This window comes from Ursus arctos, unplaced genomic scaffold, assembly GCF_023065955.2.
Source record: "Ursus arctos isolate Adak ecotype North America unplaced genomic scaffold, UrsArc2.0 scaffold_31, whole genome shotgun sequence".
Classification (NCBI taxonomy): domain Eukaryota; kingdom Metazoa; phylum Chordata; class Mammalia; order Carnivora; family Ursidae; genus Ursus; species Ursus arctos.
In genome coordinates this window covers 14050672-14072828 of record NW_026622997.1, presented here as the reverse complement: position 1 = coordinate 14072828, position 22157 = coordinate 14050672, and the positions used below count along the sequence as shown (strand labels likewise).

Below are 22157 nucleotides of genomic sequence, written 5' to 3'. Positions count from 1 at the left end.
CCTATTAGCAATAAAATGAAGCACCACATATGGAAGGTTCCAATCCAGTTTGCCTTTTAGTTGATAGTTGTGTCTGCTTCTTTCCTAAGTGTGGGCCTGAGGCTGAGAAGACCCACGTTCACATCCACGGGTGGTTCCCAGCAGCCGACTATGCTGACTATGCTCTCTTCTTCCTCTCAGAAGACTTTTCAGTTCTTTACGCCTGAATAATGGACGATGAACCATCCTTTACCCCTCTGGCCCCTCTTCTGCCTGTACCCAATGTTGCTTCCACAGATTGATTTTAGTTATATTTCCATGGACAGTGTTTTCTTTTGATTTTAAGTTTCCCATCTACTTTTTATAGTGCTGTTGATGCTAAGTGAACTCATTTTAAAGGCTAAAGGCTACTCACTAACAGGATTTCTCCCTGTTCATTTAAAATATTTTATACATTATAATATATATATATATATATATATAATAAAATATATATAAAAGCTTCAATAAATGGTCTTATTTCCTGGACTCCATAGTTCACTAGATTCCTAGACTGATAAATACCATATCACCTTTTTCTTCATCTATATCTACTTAAGTAAAATAGCAAAACAAAATTTACTTACCATTGACATCTACTAGGGTACTTTAAGGCTTTGACCTTTCTAGCTTCCCTTCATATAAAACCAGAGTTATGTGTTGTGGTGGACACTGTTGGTTGCACCCAGCAGCCAGTCCTCTTGCCTGTCTTTCTAACTGGTGATGCTGCCTCCAAAGACAAAATGGTAGACACTTGCCTAATCTATCATGCACTATGGGTGGTCATGGACCCACTTCTGGCCATTGAGAGGTAAGAAGATTGCAGCTTGTGCCTCCTTCCATTGAAGAGAGAAGCAAATAAGAAAGGGAACCCCTTTTTGCCACTCTCTCATTTCTTCGCACTGGGGCTGTTGCTGTATGGATGTGATGCTGCAAGTTTCTGGAGACATTTTGCAGCATGAGGCGGAAATGGGAGAGAAACCAATCCAGCACCCTGTTATTTTGAGCTATTGCTTATGACCTTCTTTTACCTGTTGCAAGATTTTTAGATGAGGTAATTAAATGTGCTTACTGCTCAATACTCTTGGATGAACATTCTGTTATTCATGGCTGAAAGCAATCTTACTGAGACAATGAACCTGCTTGAATGTGGTTCTGATACATTGAAGAGCAGGTGTTCTTTCTTTCATTTACTATTTATCAGGTTTACATGGTGCCCTAAATTGTGGACACATAGTATTAGAATCCCTTCCTATTGCCTGGGATCCACCAAGCATAGTGTGTAACTAGTTGCTTTTTAGTTTAGTACAATTTGGAAAATGGGCACAGTATGGTGCAAGAGATTCTTCTCCATGGAGACCACCCTGATTCATTTGGGAAGGTGGAGAATGAGGTGAGTAGAATTAATTTAGCCAACTGTCTGGAAACCTAACATGACATCAGTGATAAGATTTAAATATCCAGGAGCTTCGGATTATGAGTCAGTCCAAATTCAAACTCCTTGATTTAAATGATGGAAGCACAAAACTGGGCATGAAGCAATGTAGGAATTTATTTGATGCAAAAACTCAAATGACCGGTAAAATAGATCATGTTCTGTTGTAATCATTTGCAAGCAGCATTAAGAAAACAATTGAGTGGGTGTATTCTGAGCTTCAGGCATTGTAAATTCTCTCACTCTCATATACTTTATGCCTTCTTTAATAAACTGGAGAATCTTGGGCCAGCTTCATCGGTGACGGTAGGTGGTCATTCATTTCACAATCCACTAATTTTCATGATTATTCAGTATTTTATGTTACCTAAACTGCCTTGGATTTTGTCTCACTCAAATTGTAATATGGCAATAGCTTATATGATTTCAGAATCATTAATTCAATTGGCGTTCTTAGTACAGGAGTTATACTCTTACCTCTCCAAAAATGAACAAGAACTCAAGGGTCCTAAATATGCTGATGGCATATAAAAAATTTTGAAATATATATCAGCAGTCTGTTGACCTAGTGTGTCTTGTTGAAAAGATGCAGAGTCCAGAGAAAATTCCTAGGAGGAGAAAAAAAGTGACACCAGCTATAGTCTACTCTCACCTTAAAGATACAAATGTATATCCACCTGAAACTTCTTTCTACCTTAACAACTGAATTCTAACATAACATGGAAGAAATAATGATAATAATCAGGCTATTTAATATTTTAAGGTTTTTGTTTTTTTTTGTTTGTCTCTCTTTATATGATGTTTTACAGGGATTTTGCAGGAATATTGCAAGGACTCCTAATATTATGTTCCATCTTTTTACCTCATCTTTCTGCTGTAGCCCTCCTTACCTAAAATTTGATGCTTGTTGGCAGCTTTCTGCTGACTGTTATAAAATATATGCTGATATTTTCAGGGACGGGCCACTTACTATATTTTAAGGCCATTCAATTAATTTTGGACATTTTGACAATTAAAAACTCTTTCCTAATATTGAGTAAATTCCATGTCCCTATTTTTTAAGTTATTAGTACCCATTTGATTCATTAAAACCTCAAGTCAAAAGCCAATCTACTTATTGCTCTGTTTATTTACTTTCTATCTATCTATTATCTATCATCTATCTATCTATCTATCTATCTATCATCTATCTATCATCTATTTGCCTTTGCGTCTCTCTATCTCAGGATTTAAAGATTTGTTAGATATCATTTAGATCAATTATTTATCAGATTATCACATCTTAGTTTCAATATCCCTTCCCATCTTCCTGGTTAGTCATCCCTGATAGTGATGAGAAACTTACCACTAAGTGAAAAGAGCTTTACATAAGTGCTTTGGAAGAACTCAAGGATGGGTATAGATGTAGTTTACATCTCTTAGGAGCCCAAGGTATATACAGAGTATACACTTTTCATTCATGGACTAAAACATTATTATGGCTTAGTCTACTTGTGGATTTGGTAGACATTACTCTGCTCTCTGATACTTAGCTCTCTTATTCCAGGTGCACAGAAGACTACATTCTCTGGTTTCCCTGTAGTTGAGCAAGTTCCTTTGAATTATTCTGACTAACCGGTTAGGAGCAGAAAGCGTGTATGTCATTGCTGCACCGATCACTGAATTGTTAGTGTGAGACCCAACCCCTCCTCTGCCCTGCATGGTGGTTATTGGGGGGCCTTTTGTGGAGATGACAGGATGAGTAGATCAAAACAGTCTGGATCACAGAGTTTTCACATGGAAGAAAACCACACTGAAGCATCCTCCTGTAGCAAACCTTTCATGAATAAATAAACTCCGGTTGCATGAAGTCAACGAGATGTGGAAGTTGCTACCACAGTCTGAGGTGGTCTACATGAGTTAATACAGTGGGCAACTCTAAAGGTCCGCATCTGCTAGGTACTTGTAAGTCTCTTGAGAAACTGAGAATCACTTGTGATAGGACTGAAGTACGGGTGTGAGTCTCAGCCAGTGATGAGTGAGCCTATTCAGATTGCTTTATCTTTGCCTAATAGGTGATCTTATTTAAACCTCACCACATCAGGATGAAGTTGTTAATATAATATTCACATTACAGCGGTGCCTGGGTGGCTCAGTCAATTAAGTGTCTGACTCTTAATTTCAACTTAGCTCATGATCTCAGGGTCATAAGATGGTAACCCACCTTGGGTCTGAGTTCCTCGAGGAGTCTGCTTGAGATTCTCTTCCTCTTCCTGTGCCCCTTCCGGTGCTCACACATGTGTGTGAGCATGCGTGCTCTCTCGCTCCCTCAAATAAATAAATAAATCTTTAAAAAAATAATAATGTCCACAATACAAATGGAGAAGTGATATAATTTTCTGTGGAAGTATTTCTAAATTGGGAAAATCCCAAAGACCCCAGAATGTATAATTCAACAATATCCATGTGTATGTTGCAGTAAGAGAGAAATACTGGATATATATGAGAGTCATATTCTTATATTCATCAACTGTTAGTCTTTTTTTCACCTAACATAGATACTCAGAAGCCATCTCCCTCTGGTATATTTGGGGGAAAGGCAGTCATTTCACTCTTGTTCCAGAGTTATCATCTATGGCAATACATTTCCAAGACAGTCATGCTCCTCTTAGAACTTTCCAGCTTCTCGAGGAACTCAATCATTCTGCTCAAGCTCATCACAACCTGGACCTTTGGGATTAGTATCTTCCTACATTGAACTACTTCTCTGCTGGCCTCTGTGGATGAATGATTGGTTCAGGCCACATCCTTCTTCTCTTTACTGGTTTTTCATAATTGCATCCCTAATGCAATCACAGTAGCTTATGAATATAATTGAGTCACTATAAGGTTGGTGTAACTAAAGAGACTGCAATAGAGGAGAATCAGTTAAAAGCTTAACCATTTCCACGATATTCCTTGATGGATATTGCTTACTTCCTAAAATTGACCTTGGTCATAAGAGCTGTCCTTCCTTCTTATTTCTGAGACAGTTTCCACCGTCAACTTTTACTGTGTCTATTTCCAGTCTCCTTTATGAAACTCCACTCTCTCGATACAGGGTTTTGCCATATAATCAGTCTTCTCTCTCCACTTGGCTAATCCTGGGGCTCCCCAAGATGTCAGCAGCAAGTTTCCCAAGGATGACATTAATAGGTATGGAATTAAACAAGAGTCTGGTGTGGGCTTTGACCTTTCCATGTACATTCCTCTTCTTGGACTCTGTCAGCTTGAAAGACAGCTTTGTCCCCTGTTGTTCCTGATATTTAGCAGGGAGCTGTCATATAAAACACAAAACACATACATTCATCTCAAAGCAACTCAAAATGCTCAGAAACAACCCAATTTATGTTTGCATTAAAGAGAAGAAACATTTTCCTAGCATTGTCACCTCAAGGATGCTAGTAGTTTGCTCTATGGGACACGACAATAGCAGTTCCCAGAGACAGCTTTTCTTTCCAATTTAAGTGCAGGAGTTCTCAGTGCTCAAGCAATGTAGCCCGTCAGAGGGCCAGCCTCCCACTGACGTCCACTTTTTAGCTATATCAAAACCCAGATGGAACCTTACAGCTTCTGTTTACCTTATACTCAGAAACATTCTCAGGAAGGCCATCTTTCTCACTTCCCTGTACAAAATGTGGGCTGGAATTTGGGGAAGAAGTTGGTCTTCCAAGCCCATTATAAATCTGACATTAGTTTTAAAACAATTATTGGCATACTTTTCTTGTGTCAACAGGACTGGTATGTGTGCTTCTCCATATTTTTCCATTATTTGGTGATAGTCCAGACAATTCTATAAATGCAGCAGTGCACATGAATTTGGGGGGATTCACTTTTCTGTTTTTCTGTTATGAAAGGACGTCCTGACATCAACCCATTCACAAAATGAAAATAAAGTTCTTTTCCTTGTCCTCCTGACCACCATAGTTTTGTCATTCAATTATCATTCTCCCTAGCACACTGTTTTGAATTTGAAGTAGCAATGGGCACCCCCACCTGACACCTCATATCAGTTCCTAAATACTCTATATCCTTTCCTTGTAACATCTGGAGCAAACATCCCTTCTTCATTTCATTTTTTATGGCTAAATTATTGTGATATTCTCTCTTCTAATCTTTTGACTTCCAGAAACTCCATTCAATTCTGCATTCTAGGAACTGTCTTGAATGAAGGATCTTTTTTAACATGAATTTCTTCATGCCTTCCCTTTGATGTCAGTAATAACTAACTTTTAGTCAGTGTTCTCTCTATGTGGGCACTAGTCTAACTGCTTTGTATCATTTCTTAAGTCTTCAACAACTCTATGAGGTAGGTAATATTATTATCCCCATTTTACAGAGGAGGAAACTGAGGCACAGAGAGATTAGTCAATATTGGCACAGTCATATAGGTGACAAGTGGTGGAGCTGGGATTCACACCCAGACAGTATGAACTCCAAACCTGAATCACCATGCCGTGCTGCCTCCAACTACAAATGAAAAACAAACAAACAAACAAAAAAACCCAACCGCTTTAATAAAACCCTTCAATCTAGCAGATAATACGTTAAAACTCTTTAGCAGACAGGAATTCCAAATGTCAGGTAGGCACAGTTCTTTGACATGGCCAGTGAGTCATGTGGCATAAACCTGCCTAGGAGAAAAGCCATGAATCACAATGAGGCTTTTAGAAATGTGGTCTTTCCTACAAGAGCACTATGGAAGAGTTGCTTTTTTTCGTATTCTTTTTTTTTTTTTCCTTCTTTTTACCACTTTGGGAGAAACATTTGTTGCACCCTGTGGATCTAGAACAGGAGAATTGGGTTCAATAATAGTAAATCTTAAATTTATTCTTATCTTGGGTACCTTTCTGATTCTGGCTGATAGCAGATTGGAATCAAGGGAATAACTTGAGAACAGCAGTTCTCAGGATATTTTAAATTAAAGTTGTTTGGGGATTTAACAGTCCTCAGCAGGCTCCTCTAGATAAGTCAGTTTATGGATTGGGAATAGAGATTTTTATTCTTATTTTTAATTTGATTTCTGACCTTTCTGCTCTCCTCTCCCCACTCTCTCTCTTTCTCCCTCTAAATATATCAATTTTAAAGCAGCTTCTCAAGAGTTAAAGCAAATAATAGGACAAGGGGTTTGAAATAAATAGCTTGGCTTATGGGGGGGGGTTGCCCCAAATTGAGATTCAATTTAGCCTCTCCTACTCTCCTAATAACTCACTTGCTACCATATCCGTCTCATACTGTTCCACCTCACCCCTCCCTCCACAAGTACGGTTAAATAATTCTTCCCTTTCTACTGACCATTTCTCATTTCCTATCACCCACACTTCATCCTGCCCCATCTTTACTATTTTCATCATATGTCTGTACCACTTGAGTCCATTGCCCCTCTACCTGCTACTTTATTTCTCTAACTTTTACCTGTAAAACTATCATCTATTGACAGGTGAGACCCAAATCTCAATACCTCCTGTGTTCTAGACCTATATCTCCTGCTAGCTCATGAGCGGTACTTCAGAAGCCATAAGGCACCATCTTGAACTCACTGACATTCTCCATCAACCAGGTCTGTTTCCTCATCTGAAAACTAGATCATTTGTTTTTCAAATGATCTCTACTGGGTGTACCTATCCGAGGGTTTGGAATCTCTTTCAATGTCCCCTACTTCGTTCTCTGCATTGAATTATTGATTTACTCAGAAAACATTTAATGGCTACCAACTGTGGTGCTCGGTTCTGTAGATACAAAGATGACTAAAATGGTTGTTTTATGAGGGGTTAACCATCAGAATGTGTTTGGTGTGTGTTTTGAAGGTTGTGTATCATTATAAAGAATGTATTGTTGCTCTGTGGGGGTTTGTTTAAAAGGTATTGTTATAGATTCTCTATTTCTCTTGTCTATTACTCAGCCCTATGTCTTTCAGGTCTCTTCACGTTGGTGTGTACGATATACTAATAGCTATGGTAATCCATGCATTCTAACAGAATCTAGTAGCTGTGTTCCATTTCATATGATGCATCCTTTTTTTTTTTTTTTTTTTTTTGAGACTACTCTCCAATCCCACTTATCAGCAATAATATTGAAGTAAATGTGTGCCATGCTGGTCCCATTTGCAATTTTTCTGAGAAATATGCCTAGGGCCATATTTCTGGCTCACAGTGTACAATTGCACTTGTACCCACAAGTTCTGTATCCACTAAGAGAGGATGAGGACCCTGTTTTTCCATCATATCCTTCTGCAAATGACATTATCCAATCTTCTAATTTTTGCCATTATGATCAATTTCAAGTGGTAGCTTGTTGTTTAAATTTTCTTTTTTTCTAGTTACAAAAGAGTTTGAATATTTACTTCACATACTGCCATCTTGGTTTCTCCTTTTGTGAATACCTTGTTCACATACTTTGTCCATTTTCTACTGAGTTCTCTGTATTTTTCTTATTAACTTGTGGAACATTCTAGTAAATTCTAGGTACATGTGCCTCCATGGCGTTATGTTTTGCAAATACCTTTTCTCAATCAGTTATCTGTCTGTTCATTTTTTTCTGCTGGTCCTTGCTAAATTGAAATCCTTCATCATAATTTCCTAATCCATCACTTTTTTAACCTTATGATCTGTGCTTTTTTTTTTTTTTTCAGTTATGCTTTAAAGAGTGTTCTTCTTCACCCTAGATCATAAGGATATTCTCTCAACTTTTCTTCTAGGGTTATAATTTACTATTCACATTAACATGTCAATTCGTTTAGAGTTCACTAAACTCTGTTTATCTTAAATTGACATAGCAAACTGGTTTTCCCTTTTCTATCTACTGAGGAGTATGTCTCTTGTTTATTACATAGACGAAGAAACTGAATCTTGGCCATTTAAATAATTTGTCTTATGAAATAAACAATTGAGTCAGGTTGTGATTCTCACATAGGTTTCTTAACCTCAGAGTTTGTAAATGCCCTTTCTCCTGTCCTTTCTATGGAAGTCCCCTTCTACATTACAATTTCCTTGAAGGCAGAGACTGTGAATTGTCATGTGTTTATGCCCAGTATTCTGGAGAACAACTGGCACATGGAATGGCCCAGTAAGTATTTGCTGGAGTTGAGGTATTTCATTCTATCACTCTCTGTCCTTTTACCCTCTGTAGATTATCATAAAAGTTGTAAAATTGGCTCTTCGTCCATTCTACTGACAAACTCTTTCCCTGTAGTGCTGTCTTTTGATTAGATTGGCCTCAGCCTGAGAAGGTTGGACACACTCCAGGGCTTGCTGGTGGAGATTTGACACCGCCATTTGACTTGAAGATAGGTACTTTGGTGGCATAAGTGGACTAAGTCCAGCAACTAATGGGGACATCAATGATGGCTTCAAATCTGGGACACATTAAGGTAATTGTGTAGATATCACGGCTCTGGAGACATGAATTTTCATCTTTATCTTGATACTACATCGTTGCCATGTCCTGAATGACAAGCTTCCCAATGATGCACTCACAAGCTAAATGAGAACTGCTGTCTCCTTATCCAACTGTTCATTGTTGGAGTGGGTAGTATGGAGGAAATTCAGTTCCAGTCTTTGGTTTTCTGCCACGGATGGCAGTATTTGGATGCCTGTGTGATTTTTCCAGGTGTTGGCCATGTCTGACCGAACTTTCTGCCAGCTCATAATGATGTGGCTCTGCTAGGAATATATCAGCCCATCTCCGAGCCCGTTTGCTCGTGTAGTTCAGCACAACCATCAGAGTTTGTCTGGAGGATTGCCTTAGAGGTATTAGTGAGGGCTGACTATCTAATGGGGAAAAGAAAAAGTGGGAGAACAGTATTTAATTTTTATGATGATATTTTGAGCTTTGGGTGTAATATTAGTTTGGGGTAGTGCAGGAAAACAAACAAGCAAAGAAACAGAAAACATCACATTAAGTCTTCAGTATACCATGCTAACCTTATGAGATGGGACCCAAGTCTGCACCAATACTGATTTAGCTTTAGAAGTCAGAGGATAACCAGGAACTAGGGTCCAGTGGAATATGACAGACTGAGGGAGTCTGGGACTTTGCTTTCGGAGGAACCAAAGAACCAAAAGGAAGATCATTTATTCATTTTTTCATGTATGGAAGCAGTACACACTTGCTTATGAACACTGACCATGGATTGGGTGCTAGGGATAGAGAAATGTATCAGACCCAGCCTGTACCAGCAAGGCACGCAAACAGCTTACACAGGGTTACGAAATCCATTATTATGGGTAACAACATCTTGCAGATGTAGTAACTAAAAGTTAGGGGAGTTAAGTAACTCATGAAAATATACTCAGCTAGTAACTATCAAATCTAGACATTAGGTTCGGGTGTTCTAATTCTAAGTCATGTGCTATTTGCACAATGATACAGCTACCCAGGTATCAGTGACTTAACCATAAATAAACTGAAGGAATAGGTAAGGAACTTCATGCACTGGGAATGCGCTTCAGGGGAGGATCCCGAATCACTGAGAAACCAGAGGATAGAGAATTTTGTTTTATGGGAAACAGAGCAGTAGATACCAGGGGCAGATGGAACCCATAGCAAAAATTCTGTACGCCAAGCCAGGGGACATCTTTCATCGCTCTTTTAATATAACCCCCTTCCTAGGGCCAGGGTGGGTTTTGGAGTTGGGGTTGGGGCTGGTGATGAGCCAGGGTATACAGAACTTAAGAATGCTTAGCTACTAAGTTTGGAAGGCTAGGTTTAGAAAGTATGGTGTGAGCTAGATCATTTTATCCTTTATCTAATTTGTTTTCAATAAATTCATTTTTAAATGACTTCCTCAAACTATTTGGATGCAGATTTTACAAAATAAGTACTGTTATTAAATCAGCATGCCCTATTTCTCTTTAAGAACTAAAAGCATCATCAAATCTCAGAGTTGAAAAGGATACTTTACTAACTAAACATTTGCAACCACAAGTTGAACGAAACATATTATCCTTCATGTAGACTAACTGTAATTACGCAAAATAAAAGTTTAGCTCACAATTGCCATTGGTTTGAAGTGGTTTTATTCTTCTGTGATTTTGTGGGATGTCTCTTGGAGACATCTTAATCTAGAAATATAGCTTAGTTTCGTGGTTAAGAGCACAAGTTATGCAGTTTACTACTTGGCTTTATCAATTAATAATGCCCTAGCATAAGCTTAACCTTTTTGTGATTCAGTTTCTTGAGGCATAGTGACAGTATCTATCTCACAGGGGTATGGTAATGATTAAACGTGTCCATACAAACAAAGCACTTAGAGTAGTGCCTGGCATACAGTGAGTCTCTCATTATTAATATTGATTCTTATTGCTACAGGCTGATCCAAATTCTTTGTGATGCTTTCTCCAGTTGCAAAAAAAAAAAAAAAAAGGCAAATTTCGATGCAAATTTTTCTAACTTTCTAGTTATTTAGTTACCTATTGCCTTGTGCCAGAAGTCAAGGAACATTTCCTTTTCCATACCCCAGTGGACTCAGTAATACAAGTGGGCATATCATTATCTCTTTTCTATGGAAAGCTTAGGAGTCTTGGCATCTATGGTGGGGCTATGTTATTCATCTTTGCCAACTAATTCCACATCAAGTAGAAAATACCCAGCATCTGTGGAGCTGGCTTGGAGTCAAGTGTCTACCCTTGTTGAATTCTGCCCTGATGATTGCTGGTCCCTATTATCAGAGGTGAGAGAGGAAGGATCTCCCCATCTCTTCTGCCCTACTGCCATGCTGAGATCAATCCTCCCGGAAGCTACATCAAAGATTGCACATTGAAGAGGAGCATTCATTTCCAGGTGTCTGGGGCTCTTTTTGGTCAGTAATATCGGCAAATACATTACCTGCTCTGATGGTTGTTAGGCTGGTCTTCATGGGATGAGGTTGCTGGGCTGTATGGTGGCAAGATGAAGTGCCCTGCAGCTCTGCCGTGCATGATATAAGTAGCCTTTTTACATCCCGAAGGGTGAAAGGATAGATCCTCCATGTACATAACATACATCAATATAAACCAAACACTGTAAGAGGCATCAGTGAGTCACTTTGTTCCTTTGACCTATAGCAAGTAAATTACTCATTTTGCTATCGATTTTGCTCTCTGTAGACATGCATTATTTCCAGTTTCTCAGCTTATGCAGGTTTCCGGTTGAGCCCAAGAAGACATAGCAAGGGGCTGTATACCTCCATTGACTTGGGGAAACCCCAGTGAACAGAGTAATTCAGGTATGGGGCACCACAGATAATATTGGGTATTGCTCTTTAGATTTTGAGAAAGGTCTATTCTTTCTCACTGTTTTAAGTATTATAGAATCATCTTATGACTTTATTCTCCTTGGATAACCATTTTTGAAATTTCTCCATATAACAGCTTTTGTGAATCTTCTTTGATTACTCCTAATAATACCGTTTTCTGTCTTTTACTTTACATAATGTCTACATATTGAGAAATATTGCAGTTGTTTACTAATTCATTCATTTAATAAATATTTACTGAATGCATACTCTGAGTCAGGCACCACTGTTGAAACTAAGGGTAGAGAAATAAAATCTCGTGGAGTGCCCCAAACAACATTTGGATATTAATAGACTATCAATAACTACTTGTTGGTTGAATTAATCTATGTAAGAGAAGAATCTATGTTTCTTCTTCATATGCTATTGCTGTTCTTTTTTTCCCTTTAGTAAGATGAACTGATTAATAGTTTTAACCTGAGAAGTAACAAAAGTGAGAAGTCCTAGCTAATTCCATCATATATCCATCCTTGGTTTCCCCTCTTCCTGTACTCACTCCAGCTCCAGTTTCCCCACGTACGTTTCCATATATCTGGCTACAAGTTATACTCCTAATGAATTGGTGGAATCACAGTCGTTCTTGTGTACCAAATTACTGGCTAATGTTTTCTCCTTTTGCGCAATAAGTTTTCTTTCGAAAGACAAAGAAAGAGAATCAAGGAGTTAATGTTACTCTCCAGATGCTCCAAGATTTGATCACAAAGTACTTAGCATCGTTTGGTCTTCTATACAAATTGCTCAGTGTATTCCCACACTAGTCAAGTTCCTCTTGTTCTTCCCCAGTAAGATCTAATTTAATGTAAAAAGTAACCAAAGGCAAAATTTACCAAATCTTTCAGTTTAACTTTCTCTTGAAAGACCAAGGATTTAACATCCTGTGGTTGATTTCTTTTCCTGACTCTAGGAACATCAAATTATTTAGGAAGGAATTCTTAAGTCAGACCTTGTGAGCTTATGGTGGTCTTGAGGTTATGACTTTCATTTGAACTTACCAAGAGTATCCTGTCATATTTTTAACCTTTGAATCTAAACAAGAAGTTAATTTGGGCATGGGGGTAAAGACAAGTTTATATGTTTCTTTAAAAATTTTTTAAAGATTTATTTTGTGAATCAGCATTTTAATGTCTCAGAGGTTCTTGACAAATCTTATTATTTAAAGATACAGGATAAACTATTTTTACAGGGCTTTTAACTAGCTACTGATGTAATTTGTTATGTGTTGTTTACCAGTTAATCCCTAAATTATTCTTATCCTTGAAGTTTTGTTTCAATAAATGAAGACACTTTGACTTTACACTGCCAATACGCTATTTTTTTAAAAGACAGAAATGCCAAATGTGAATGACTATATTATTTCTCTGCTTAGCCTGATAGTTTCAATTCATATTTATTACAGTTTTACAAGAATTGAAAGCAAAATTTATAGGGCTCTCTGAAATAGATTCTTATTCTTGGTAGCCTCTTCATTCCTGGAAAGACATTTACATGTATTTATAAATGAGTTTAAAATTTCACTACACCCTGGGTGATGTATGAAATTGTTGAATCTCTGTATTGTACACCTGAAACTAATAAAACACCGTATGTTTAAGAAATGAAAAAAATAAGGTGTTTGGGGGAAAAGATAAAAATAAAATTTTACTACAATTAAAAGAAAATTAAAGTCAAAATCCTGAGGCTCTGTGAAATAGATCCCTGTTTTTAGAAACCTCTCCATTTCCAAAAGTCTTTTTCTTCTTCTTGCAACGGAGTTTAAGATTATACTAAACAGGGGCACCTGGGTGTCTCAATTGGTTAAGCATCTGCCTTAGGTCATGATCTCAGGGTCCTGGGATCAAGCCCTGCATCAGGTTCCCTGCTCAGCGGGGAGCCTGCTTCTCCCTCTCCTGTTCCCCTTGCTTGTGTACTCTCCCCCCACCCCCATCAAATATATAAACAAACAAACAAATAAATCTTTAAAAAAAAGATTATACTAAACAAATAAATAAATGGGGTTGAGGATGGTCATGGGTGCTGAGAAAGATGCAGCTTTATGTCTTTATCTCCACAGTCACATATGAATGACTACAACTACATCTTTCACTTTGTATCCAGTGGTGCCACACTACATAGCAAGGGAGACAGGCTTTTTCTCTTTTCAGCTCACATAACCTGATGAACAACTCGGTTTCCAACCAAGGCGAGGAGGGAGCCTTTTGAGTATGAGTCATTCTCAAGGAGACTTATTCTTTTTTTCCTACGGTCACAGTTTTGGAAAGTCAGAATTCTGGTGAGAACATTCATTTTGTTTCATTGACTGGCTTACAGACAATGGTGTTGCTCTCCTTGTACTCCTTAAGAATCTCCCTGGGGCATTGTTAAACGTTCGTGGTAAAAAAAAATTCTAAAATGAGAGAAGTTACCTGGGAATGTGCCTCGATGTCTAATGATTAGGTGTCTGCAGTAACACCATGAAAAGCCAGCTTTCAATAGCCCTAGAAACAAGTGATTTTAAAACCATTATCCCCAGTAAGATCAGGGCTAGTTGATGCTAAGTAGCCACTGTGTACAAGTGCATTTAATACCGATGAAGATGGGGGTAAGGAGGTTGATGTTCCTATGAATGGTGTCCAGTGTTTGTATAGTGCTTCGCTATGGTGTCCAGTGTTTGTATAGTGCTTCGCTATGGTGTCCAGTGTTTGTATAGTGCTTCGCTATACAAATGTAGTTAGCCTACTACATTCATGTAAAGTGTCCCGTCTTCTAAACAACTCATGGGGGAATGCATGTTCATGCTTCTGTAGCAAGTAAGAAAATGTAGCACAGAGATCATTGGTTATGTGCCTTGGTCCTACAGGACGTTTTTTGTTTCTGTGAAGCTCCCATATGGGGTTTATTATTCCTGGTGTGCTTTACTTGTGGCTGTAGAAGACTACAGTAATTTGATCAGATAAGTGCTTCCTGGACACTTGTTTTTTTCTTTTCTTCTTCACCCTTTCGCATGAGAGGTTCTAAGTTACTTTGAAAAACTCACCTAGTCTGGATTCTGTGACCTTAGCTCCTTTTCATAAGCTCCATAAAATAACTTAACAAGCCACCTTTCTGTTTTTTCCAACCAACTCTCCTATTATTATACGTAACCTTTGGAATGAGATAACTCATTCATAAGAGGCCCATGACACCCCTTATATCATCAGGTAGAGGTTACTTCTTGGAGGTGTTGCTTGGCACATTCACAGTAGAGTTTCCCAAATCTTGTCAGGAATCATTAAAATAATGATGAGGCACCACATGATAATTACTTTTGTCAATGGATAAAAATATCTGGGTCAATTTCTAGCTTGCACTTGCTGAGGTTGAGTGCGTAAGTTTAATTTTTTGAAACAGTGTCATTAATACTCGATACATATAGGCATTTTTCCTTGTGCATTTCAAATTTGTGTAACTTCTTGGTTTCTAATCATGATCGCTTGAATCCAATATGATACATAATAAGGCAACATTTCCAGTGGATTCTAAGGGTGGTCAAGGTGATCCCTCCTTGTGTATAATCTCAACCTTCTGTCATTGAATTTAAGTCCTGTACTTTGGTATAAATCTTTGCCTTCTGGGGGACGTTGGTGACCTCAGACACAACCCATGAATATTCTTCATAATTGGTAAGACTTCTCTTTCTCGTGTTAATACACAGAATGCTGATTTCTGTGACATATTTCCACTGAGTTTCATTGATGAAGAACTTCCTGTGGGTTATTGTAAACATTATATTTAATCTCGTCAGCCATCGATAAAGGTCTTTACATGGACCATCAATTTCTGCATATAATGCAATTTGTCCAAATAAATTCACAAACTAAGATATTAAAACAAATAATGCAGTTCTTCCTTAAAACAGCAATTTAATGTTTATAAAATGTATCCCTCTGAATAATAATTATAAGATATATCTTCCTAGCTCACAAAATATTCTTTTATATTAGTAAATAATAGGGTGGTGTATAATATTTTGGCAAATGACTAAGCTTCCTCTATATTCAGGGGTCCGGATTCTTCTCTTCAGGGCCTCCATTTTTTTTTTTTTTTTTTAAACTTTAACATGGAAGAATTTGATTCTTTCAAAGTGTGATTTTCTAGAAACTAGGCTAGTGGGCATCTGCTCTTTGCTTTGCCTCAAAATAGTACTTTTGAGCATTGGGTTTGTTCAAGCTGTAGGATTGGGACTGTCTACTGGTAGTACTTAAGAATAACTTTAACTGCCTGATGGTGTTTAGATTTTTTTCAAAATATCATCGGATTTTTATTCCTCTGGGCCCTCCCTCCAATTTTGCTAAGTGGTTCCTCTGCTTAGAAATTCTTCCTTCTCCTCTTGGCCTTTTTGCCTTCTACTTGTTCTTTAGATGAATGTCTTCCCAAAAATCCCTATTTTGATTCTCCTTTCTGACACCTAGCATTGGTGTAATTTACCTTTATTTGTAATTGATTTTATTAATATTTCTTTACTCTCACTGGACTGAAAACTGAGAACTCCGTGATGGAAGGGAGTGTATTTTTTCTTACTACTACTGTACTCTATAACTACTAGCATACTGACCCCAGAATTAGAAACATGTAAGTACATAAGCTTGGGAGATGTATCAGTTGGAAACAATCTATCCCTGCCTAGCCATAATTATTCACATCCATTCTACATGCAGATAGAATCACCTGCTTCCTAAAAGTCTTATTCCATTATGACATGAGGATCAAATCGCCCTGGATCTCATCATGTAAAACCAGGACCAGATCTAAATCAAGCTTCTTGGATATAGCTACTCAGATATGCGGACCAGTGAACTAAAAAGACAAGTTATCTGCCTCTTACCCCCACCTCTTGCCCCCACCCAACACCAGACGAGCAAGTGACTCACGTCCATAATTGGTTCCTAGCAATTTGGAAATCCATCTGGGTACAGGTTGTTCTCAGATCCCCTGTTCCAGAGGTGGGGGGGTATTTCTTATCTAGAGGTCAGTTACATTCCCTTCAAATAGTTCTCTAAACCATTGTTCTCATCTGCTTTTAGCTACCCCTCCAGGTTCTGGGCTGCAAGCTCTGAAATATCTCTCATGTTTGGTAAGAAATTACCAGGTTTGCAAGCCTTCTCACTGCTTCCTGCCCACACAAGGTTGCCCACATTTATTTTGATGTGTCTTTCTTTCATGCTTTTACCATGCTGTTGAAAGTCCACTCCATTAGACTCCTTTATGAAAACCACACCTACCATTCTTTTTTGAAATTATCTTGTTCTACTCTGGATGGTAGGTCAGGATGCTGTGGGTACAACATCCTTAAGATTTTGAGAGACATTTTGTCCCAAGGAGGGGATCTGGGCACTGCCTTTCATTGTTTTCTGGTCTTGACAAAGGGTCTTACAGCTACACTCTTGATTTATTCTTTACTCTGGAGCTATTTCTTACTGAGAGAGTCTTTTGATAGCCAAAGAGACAAAAGATGAGAAACAGTTTTATTTATTAATCCAGGACATCTTGGCCCTCTCCATTTACAGATGAGAAAGTTCTTTCTTCAGCTTCTTTCCTGTAGTACTTTGTTACACGCAGCTAGAAGCACCAAACTGGTACATTCAACATTCTGTCTAAGATTCTCCTTAGAGAGATCTATAAGTTCTGAATGCGTATTTTCTACCATAGCTACTACCAGTGATGGTTTTGCAAATTGTTCAACCTCCATATACTATGAGGGACCAGCATCCTTTGGCAGTTTTCTCATTGCTTTTCTCTTCTGTTAATAGTTTTCTTGCTACTTTTCCAGACTTCACCCATCAGCCCACCTCCTACCAAAGCCAGTGTCACAAGTTCACAAGTTTTGTCATGGGAGCACATTTTCGGGACCATCTTAAAATCAGTTATCTATTGCTGAATTAAAAAAAAAAACACCACCATTTTATTTGCTCACAGTTCCTGGGGGCAGCAATTTGAGCTAGGCTTATTGGGCAGTTCTGTTTTTCTTGCCTGGGATCACTCATATGGTAGCATTTTTCTGGCAGCTCACGTGGGAATGGATGGTCTACAATGTGTCTGCTAGTTGGTACTCGTCTCTTTCTCTGCATGTGCTGTCTCATCCTCAAGGAGGCTAACAGAGACTTCTTCACAGGATGGTCTTAGTGTTCACAAAAAGGCAAGAACAGAATATGCAAAGCTCTTTAGACCTCTACAGAAGTGGTACAATGTCACTTCTGCCATAGTCTATTCACCAAAGCAAGCCACAGGCCACTCCAGATTCAAGGGAAGGGAAATTAACCCTACGTCTTGTTGAAAAGAGGAAGGAAGTCACACTGTAAAGGGATATGTGCACAGGGATGGCAGGGACTTCTATAACCATCTAGGGTTTAGGGTTCAGTGAGGCCAGGCACTGAGGTTGCTTTGGGATATGGGATTTATGATAAGAAGTGGACTGTGCACAAATGTGTAAGAGCTGGGGAAGTAATGGTTTGAAATGGAGACCTGGGGTATCAGAGGGGAAGTCATTAACCGGTAACCCTGGGCTTGGCTCAGTGGGCAAGTCAGAACTTCTAGGAGAATCTGCTAGGCCAAGCACATCCAATTGCTGAAGTGTGGAGCTACAAAGGGGCAATCATGGAAGCATCTATGGGAAATGTGGCCTCATAAGTCCACCACTAAATATATGGTGGTGAACATGGGGCCACTGTAGGTCAACAGGGTGAATAGTATAGAAAAGCTATACTTAGTGCAGAGGAGTGTAAGGGCAAATGGATCCTGCTGAGCACCTTTGTGACTCACCCTCATGGCAACCAACCATGAGAAGAGCTTCGGAAGGTAATGACTGTTGCTTTAACCAGCCTCCCCATCCTCACCCTGCCCAGGGACAACTGCTGCCCTCCATCTCCAGTGGTGGCCTGAGCACAGGGGCCAGGGTGACATCTTTGGGTGGATCAACTTCCTGCCACCAGCCCCACTTCAGTGTATTGGTCCAGCTGTTGGCAGGAAGGAGAATCTGGCAGCCAATGGACTGTGTACGTGCAAACTGAATCATGGGGCAGAGTCCCTGGGAGCCTGGGTGAGTCTGCAGTAGGCCAGAGAGCGTCTCTACATCCATAGAAGTGAGATATTGAATAACAAGGTAAAAAGTACAAGTTGAGACAGAAGATGGCAGAAGAAAGGGAAACATGTTATATTTTAGTGCCTGTAACAGCACTTTTTTCCTGCTATTTGAACAAAGGCTCTGCTATGGGCTGAGCTGTCTCCCCCAAAATTCATAGGTTGAAGCTCTATCCTCCAGTACCTCAGACTATGACTATATTTGGAGATGAGGTCTTTAAAAAGTGACTAGAGGGACTCGTGGGTGGCACAGTCAGTTAAGTGTCCAGCTGAATCACCCACTCTTGATTTCAGCTCCGATCATGATCTCAGGATCGTGAGATCGATCCCCACATTGGGCTTCTGCTTAAGATTGACTCTCTCTCCCTCTTTCTCTGTCCCTTGCCCCTCACCACTTTCTTGTTCTCTGTCTCTCTCAAAAGAAAAGAAAATTAATTAAATTAAAAAAAAAGAAGTAACTAAGTTAAAATGAGGTTTTTAGGAAGGGCACTAATTCTGTGTTACTGGTGTCCTTCTAAGAAGAAGACACTGGGCATACAAGTAGACACGAGGGATGCACACACAGAAGAAAGACCACGTGAGGACATAGGGAGAAGCAGCCATTTGCAAGCCATGGAGAGACAGGTTTCGGAAGAAACCAACCCTGCCGACACTTTGATCCTGGATTTCCAAACTCCAGAACTTTGAGAATGTAAATTTCTGTTGTTTTAGTCACTCAGTCTGTGGCCTTTTCTTATGGCACCCCTGGCAAACTAACATAGGCCCTCACATTTCCATGTTGTACTGGTCTCTGCAAATTATGCAGCCAGCTCTGATTTTTTAATGGATTAATTGACCCTGCTTTTGGGTGATTCTAATCCAAGAGTATGAAGGGAAGGAGACTCTAGGAAATGTAGCTTCCAGCTTTTACAAGTTGGCGACCCCATCCAGGAAAGCATGAAGATTCCTAGAAAAGCAAATCCATACTTTTCTGTGCCACCATAACTGTATTTGTGGCATACCGATTGCATGTTTAATACTTGCACACAGAGGCACGGAGACCTAGGAAGACCGGGGTATTGCTGAGATGAATTTCTGTTTACCTGTACCTGTTCAAGGTAGAGAACCCGAATATCGTTGTAAGTGTCTTTAATTGAAATTGCATGTTGACATTTCCAGTTTGAGTTTTACAGAAAGAAAAAAGAAGAACACTTCCTTGTTCTAAAACCGTGAACCTTCTGAACTTACATAGGGTTTGACGCATGTGCTTCTTGTTGGCAGGGCATAGATATGACATAGCCATGATATCCCGGCCACAAACGCATATTCATTCTTTTCTTGTATTGTTAGCCTTTGCTTCAATGCACTCACAAGAAGATTGTGTGGTCTATAGCACTATTTTAACAGTTCTTAAATTCCAGTTGTTGCTGGCAGCACTGTATTGGAAATTAGACATTTTTAGTGATTCATTTATTGTTGATTTATTCATCACTCTAGTATATAGATACGGTGTCACTACAGTATGGTTTCCTAGCTCTGGATGCAAGCGCCAAAGTTCTGAGCGTGCTTCTTGGCAACTTACCGGCCTAGAATTGGCTACGCAAGCCTGAGTGCCTGGTGGCATTAGGCTTCCTGCTTTTCATTAAATGGGAAAAGACAGAAGAGGACAGCAATGTTCTGACTTCTTGACTAAAATGGTTTCTGAATATTTCAGAAAAAAAATAACTAATTTAAATAGACTTCAGGCCTCAACTTCCCATGGGAACAGCAACGCTTTGATATGTATTTGTGACACTCTTGTCATCTTCCAGTAAATGCTAGAGCCTTGTTCTAAGTTGTGCAATTTCTAGAAAATAAAATCAGCAGCCTGTTTCCTAAAATACTTACATCCTCAAAACAACCTAAAAAATCATTATTTAAAACACCCTGGTTTTAAAAATGTAATTGTCATGGATCTTTTCCTAATGTCTAATACAGTGCCAACCGGATAACTGGTTTTATGACATTTTTTTTAATATTGAGTATGGGGCAGAATAGATGTATGATCCCAGGGTATCCTGATTCCCCAGTCAATTCCATAGGCTTTACTTTTCCATTACACAACAGTATTTGAAAGGCACTGGATCTCAGTCTAAATAAATGCATTCCTAATTCTTTCTTTCAATATTAATATTCACAGCAGTTACAATAAAACAATCTTGGTCGATGTTAAAATTTCCCTATTTTCTCTGCTTAATAATTAAAATAGCATACTTCTTTGTACGTGGCTCTGGAAAAGAAGTCTAAGGAATGTTTTATACTTCCATTGGATTATTAACATTGTTGCAACCACATTTAATGTTTTCCCCTTTTCCTCGTTAATTGGGTAATGTTCTTATGAAAATCTTCCCCTATTAGAAATTGGTTGAAAAATAGTGCAAAAGAGGCCATGAGAGGCACCCGGCAGGGAGTTCAGCCTTCTCACGTTTCCCTCGGGCAGCTCCCAGATACTTTCAGCATCTTGCTTCTCCGTGTGCAGAACGCCACGCTCACTTCTTTACATTCTTCATACGCAGCTGATGCTCAGTCCCTGTTTATTAAATGGGTGGCTAATTAGTGATTCAATTATTTTGCTGTTATGGTAGCTTTGAGTCAGCATGGTTATTTGTCTTCCAGATTTTTCCTTCCCGAAAACTCTTTAAAGTGTGCGTGTTGTTCCTGTTTTTAAAGGGGAGACAGTTGGGGGCGCCCGGGTGGCTCGGTCAGTTTGCATGTCCAGCTCTTGATTTGCGGTCAGGTCATGATCTCAGGGTTGTCAGATCAACCCCGCCCCCCAGTTGGGTTCCAGGGTCAGGGAGGGGTCTGCTTATCCCTCTCCCTCTGCTCCTCCCCACCACCCCCCTCAAATAAACAAATAAAATCTTAAAATAAGTAAATAAATAAATAAAGGGGACGCAGTTGCTTTTCAGAAGGTCAAGTGATCTCCCCATGACTGCTAAATGGTGAGCTGCTTTGAACCCGAGTCCTGACGGGAGCTAAACTCCGTGATCTTTCCATTAGAGAAGCCGAAAAAATGGAAAGCCTCTGAAGAGACAACCCCACCATGTGCGTTTTCTCACTGTTTCAAAATCCAGCCCAGGGCGATTGTGGACACATGAAGTAACACCCATGCCACTAGGGGTGTGACACATAGTCAACACTGAACTGCAATTTGGGGGTCACTATTTCCAATTAGCTCCCTGGTAAGCATTGTTGTGGGAAGTGGTTTCGCACTTGGTGCTGGTTCCTTTATGGCCCCAGCGATGATTAAATGCAGATACTGCTCTCTGGGTTCAGCATGTAGTAAAACCGAACCGCTGAACT

The 22157-nt window shown here is 39.2% G+C and overlaps 1 protein-coding gene across 1 annotated transcript in view; it reads left to right on the top strand.

Annotated features, from left to right (window-relative positions):
* Window positions 1-22157, top strand: part of LOC113264239 (uncharacterized) — a gene marked incomplete at its 5' end in the record, with an annotated part of 288777 nt that overhangs the window by 165935 nt on the left and 100685 nt on the right. The gene's annotated exons all lie outside the window — the stretch shown is intronic.